Source organism: Panicum virgatum, chromosome 4K, assembly GCF_016808335.1.
Source record: "Panicum virgatum strain AP13 chromosome 4K, P.virgatum_v5, whole genome shotgun sequence".
Classification (NCBI taxonomy): domain Eukaryota; kingdom Viridiplantae; phylum Streptophyta; class Magnoliopsida; order Poales; family Poaceae; genus Panicum; species Panicum virgatum.
In genome coordinates this window covers 27,294,380-27,299,934 of record NC_053139.1, presented here as the reverse complement: position 1 = coordinate 27,299,934, position 5,555 = coordinate 27,294,380, and the positions used below count along the sequence as shown (strand labels likewise).

The window sequence follows — 5,555 nt, the reverse complement described above, 5'->3', positions numbered from 1 at the left end:
AGAGGTTACCACCAATGCTCTTGTATGTAGTTGGACCAAAGAGATCCATGTGAAGTAGCTCGAGCGGCTTGGAGGTAGACAACATCGTCTTGATGGGATGATGTGTTGCAACTTGCTTCCCGGCTTGACATGCTTTACATAGCTTGTTCTTGTCAAAGGTGACGTCCTTCAAGCCGGTGATCATCCCTCTCTTGTGGGCTTTCTTGAGGTTGCTCATGCCAATATGAGCAATTCTTCTATGCCAAAGCCACCCAAGAGAAGACTTGGTGAAGAGGCATGTCATGGTACTTGTTTGCTTTGAAGAGAAATCCACCAAGTAAATGTTGCCATGCCTAAACCCCGTGAATACCAATGACTTGTCTTTTTCATGAGTTACTACAACACCATTCTTGTCAAAGGCACACGTTAGTCCAAGATCACACAATTGAGCAATTGAAATAAGATTAAAACTAAGTGCTTCTACAAACAAGACATTAGAAATAGATAAATCTTTAGAGATTGCTATTCTACCCAAACCTAAAACCTTTCCCCTTGAGTTATCACCATAGGTGACATGTTCATGATCGCCGGGGTCTTCAAGGGAGGTGAACATGCTATCATTGCCGGTCATATGTTGAGAGCAACCGCTATCAAGTACCCAATGTTTTCCACCGGCTTTGTAGTTCACCTACACACATGAGAATTCACTTTTGAGTTTTAGGAACCCAAACAAGCTTTGGGCCTTGCACATGTGTGACAAGAGCTTTTGGGACCCAAAGTTGCTTGGGGAGCTTTTTCTTTGACTCCTTAGTGAGTTTGCCAATGAATTTGGCCTTCACCTTGCCCTTCACTTTACTCAAGAGAAAATGGTTATTTTCAAACATTGATGAGTAATTCTTAGGTAAAGTGGGAAGAGGACGTGATGGTAAGGTGCACTCCCTAGTGTGGTGCCCGGTGACTTGACAATGTTGGCAATATGATCCAACTTCCTTGATGAAGCTAATCTTGATCTCCGGAGAAGGAGTAGTAGCTATGTTTGGCTCCGGAAATGAACCAAGACCTCTCTTGCCATAGTCACGGGCATTGTTGAAGAGAATCTCTTTGTGGATGTATTCTCCTCTTGAGAGCTTCTCCACACTACTCTTGAGGCTTGCAACTTGATCCATCAATTCCTTTTCCCTAGAAGGTGCAAGCTCGGGCAAAGCATTAGTAGCATTTGCATTAATGAGTAGGTCATCACATGAAGTAGAAGCATTGACATTCTCAATAGTTTCATGAGCAAAGTTCTCAAGACTTGGGTCAATTGCTTCATAGGAAAATTCAAGTTCTTGATACTTGTGAGCCAACTCCCTATGCTCTTGTTTAAGCTTTTTGTGGCTCTCTTCAACTTGCTTAGCAAGTACAAGTGACTCATTGTGCTTTTTGAGCAAGTCATTGTACTTGCCAAGCAAATCGGAGTGGGCAAGCTCTAACTTTGCACGAGTGCTCTCAAGAATCTTGACTTTGCCCTTTTCCCTCTTGATGACGGATGTATACTCATTAATGAGGTTAGCAAACTCATTAGGGTCAAGCTCATCATCACTATCATCTTCACTCTCACATACCTTAGAGTTACCTTTGGCCATGAGGCACATTGGAGGTGGAGGTAGTGATGGTTCTTCATTTGTGAGGGCGATGGTGACTATGTCTTCTTCATCACTTGAATCTTCGCTTGATGAGACATCGGTCACCCACTCTTGTTTTTCCACCAAGAAGCTTCTATTGGTGTGCCCTTTCTTCTTTGGGAAGAGCTTGGTCTTCTTGTCATGGCTCTTTTTCTTCCCAAGTCTCTTGTTTTTATTCTTCCTTTCTTCTTCTTCATCATCGCTTGAATCATGGCGATGCTTGCTCTTGTGATCCTTGTTTCTTTTGTCCGGCTTGGGGCAATTTGGACGGATGTGACCTTTTTCTCCACAATTGTAGCAAATTTTGTTCTTGACATCCATTGGCCGGAACATTCCCTTCTTAGAGTCAAAGTTGAACCCCTTCTTGTTGATCTTGTCATTCAAGCGGGTGAACTTTCTCATCATAAGAGCAAGCTCTCCATCATCTTCAACATCGGATGAGCTTTCATGATGATCATCTTCTTCATTGCTTGAGCTAGAATCTTGCTTGATCATCTTGAGCTTGCGGGCTTTGTTTGCCTTGGTCTTTAGAGCAATTGATTTGCTTGAAGTTGGCTCTTCGGACATACCAAGGATACTCATCTCATGAGCGCGAATTTCGCCCACAAGTTCTCCTACTTCCATTGTGTCAAGATTCTCCTTTTGAAGCATAGCATTGATGATGTTATACTTGGGCTTCGGGAGGAGCATGAGAATCTTGCGATTGATGGAGGCACTGTCAATTTTGGATATTTCAAGTGCATTAATGTCCTTGACAATGACATTCAAGCGAGAGTACATATCATTGCAATTTTCATGAGCTAGCATTTTAAAAGAATCATACTTAGCTCTAAACAAGTGATATTTTTGTTCACGGACTTTTGTGGAGCCTTCATGAATTTCAATTAGTTCTTTCCATATATCACTTGCTAAGTCCATGCCATTAACTCTAGCAAAGACTTCCTCACTAATGGCTTCGAAAATTGCATTTCTAGCCTTAGCATTCCATTTTAATTGTTCGGTGGTGGGAGTTCCGGTGAACCCGGTCTTAGTCGCCAACCATACTTCGGGGGCAATCGCATCAAGGTATGCGGCCATGCGAACTTTCCAATAGGCAAAGTTCTTGCCCTCGAAGTGAGGCGGCGAACCACCCATCTTGGCCATAGCTCTAGGCGGTGAAGCCTAATGATCCAAATGAGCAACGAGGCTCTGATATCAATTGTAAGGATCGATGGACCAAGAGGGGGGGTGAATTGGGCCTTTTTCAAATTCTAAAACAAAGTAAAGCAACCTTAACCTATGCAATGCTAGTAGGGCACCAATTCACCAACCGGATAACTAAGCTTCTAACACAAGCTAAGAGAGCTAAAACAAAGTAAAGCCTAGCAAGGTAGAGCTAAGTTATGATCTCTAAGTCAAGCACATGAGTAAATTGCATGAAAGAAAATGCTTGAATAAAAGGAATGGACAAGAGACAACCGGATTTTTTTCCCGTGGTATCGATGTGTTGGCACACACCCCTAATCCACGTTGTGACACTCACAAAGAGTATTGTCACCTCCCAAGTCACCGAGACGAGGGCGCTCACTAAGAGTCTCCGTTCACCATCCCGGCGTGGTGGAGATCAAGCCACGTACAATCTTCTTCTCCGGGCTCCCACAATCCTTGGCAAGCTCCGCGAGAAACACCTCGATCACCAAGATCGCCTAGGTGATGCCAATCACCAAGAGTAACAAGCTAAGGCCTTCACTTGAGCAAGAACCGATCACCAAGAACGGATGCACACTAGCTTCTCTCTACTCAAGTCCTTAATCTTGCTTCTTGATTGATTGAATGCACAAGTATGTGAATGATGAAGCTCAAGGTGGCTCTTGACTATGGTATGAGTATTTGGATGTTGCCTGGTGTCAAGAGTGGGCGAAATGACCCATTGGAGGGGTATATATAGGCAGCTCACACAAATAGAGCCGTTGGAGAAAAGCTGCCAGAAAACTGCGTAGCGCCGGTTAATCCGACGTACCCCCCATTGTCATCGTCGGTTTAACCGGTGAATGTAAACTGCCTCTTCTGAAAACTAGCCGTTACAACTGGGGCAGATTAACCGACGTAGCATCGGTTTAACCGGTGAGTGTAGTTGTCCACTGAACCACTGAAAAACCAAGTCTCTGGACAACTGCACCGACGTTAACTCAAACCTATCGTCGGTTTAACCGGTGAGTACAACTTTTGAATTCCTCTGAAAAAACCATCTCACTGGTCAATTGCACCGACGTCTTGATTCAAACAGCGTCGGTTAATCCGGTGAATAGAACTTGAATTGCCCTGGAAAAACCAACTCTGGACTAATGCACCGACGTTAAATTCAAACACGTCGGTTTAACCGGTGTATTGAATTTGTCCAGACTCTGCTGACTTCGTTTAACCGACGTATAGAAAATTGAGAGCGTCGGTTAAACCGGTGTATAGACTTTTTCTGATTTTGTCTTTTCTGATTTGAGTCTTGAATGAAATCCAAATATTCTTGAGATATAGTTTGAGAACCACTTATTTGAACTTCTAGAAACCTGAGTGACCATAGTGTGCATCCATTTTCAAATGATCATGTCCATGCTCAAGTTACTTAGCCTTAACCCCTCTTAATAGTGCGATCACTATAAAACTATAAAACCTATACTAACCTAAGTGTCCTTCTCAACCTTGTGACACTTAGGACTAGAAAGATCCTTAGCCTTGACATATATAAGTTGAAAACCGAGATCGCCTTTTAGAATAACCGAAATTGAGGGGCCTCTTTTGACATATGACCAAATGAGCGATAAAAATCTTTTAAGCTGCACAAACTCATTAGTCACAATAATGGTTGTCATTAATCACCGAAACATACCTTGAGGGCCTAGATGCTTACAACTTTCTGGTGGGCAAAACCAACGCCCTTCGGAACATGATTTCCAGTTTTCAACAACTCCTGGATGAAACAGTCCCGAAAGCCTGGGAACGTCTTCAGGAATATATTGCAGCATGCCCACACCACGGCATGGAAGAGTGGCTTATCATTCAAAACTTTTTTCATGGCCTGAACCAGCGATCGCAAGATCATATGGATGCAGCAGCGGGAGGAGCATTCCTCTCCCTCGATGTTGCAGGAGCTAGAGTGCTCATTGACAAGGTTGCTTCCAACCAGAGTTGGAAGGCAGATAGGCAGCCGGCCCATACAAAAGGAATACATGAAATCGACAGTATCGATAGGCTGGTAGCCAACATGGATCTTCTCATGAAAAAGCTAGAATCTCCACACCGGGAGGTTAACCAGACTGAGTCTCGGATAACATGTGAGAAATGTGGCAACACTGGACACTCGGGCAAATCTTGCCCGTTCACTCAAGAGGATGAGAACTCCATTTGAAAGTGATCTAGGCCCCTAAGTGGGTTTTGGTGAGTAATGACAAAACACATGTATATTTAATCATGTGATTGAGCATGTGTGCAGGTAATAAGTTTGTATAGGTGAATCAAGTGATGACGTGCGACCCCTCAAAAAGGGAAATGAAAAGACGATGTTCAAGCGTACTCAAGAAACTAGATTTTAATTTTGAAAATTGAGTATAGGAACGCCGTACTATCAAGAGGGACTTGATTCAAAGGCTTTGATTCAAGACTAGTGCTCAAGAGAACCTAGAAATACATTCGTGAGCCACAAAATACACTCAAAAGAGCAAAACGTGAGAAGTTGTCCTGCCTAACCCGGATTCTCCGAGTATAGGGCCGGATACTCCGGACCCCATTGCCCGGAGTGTCCGGATTACTGCTCCCGGGCCGAAAACTAGGTTTGCCCGGAGTCTCCGGGCATATACCCGGAGTCTCCGAGTAACCCTTCGCCCAACGGCTATTTTTGGGCTGAGGGGTATAAATACCCCTCCATACCCCTTCAGCCTC

At 43.8% G+C, this 5,555-nt stretch overlaps 1 non-coding gene across 1 annotated transcript; it reads right to left on the bottom strand.

Moving 5' to 3' along the window:
* Positions 1 to 4,551: 4,551 nt before the first annotated feature.
* Positions 4,552 to 4,658, bottom strand: LOC120705279. The gene has a single exon (XR_005687867.1). It is a non-coding gene; the product is annotated as a small nucleolar RNA R71 (small nucleolar RNA).
* Between the last annotated feature and the right edge of the window lie 897 nt (positions 4,659 to 5,555).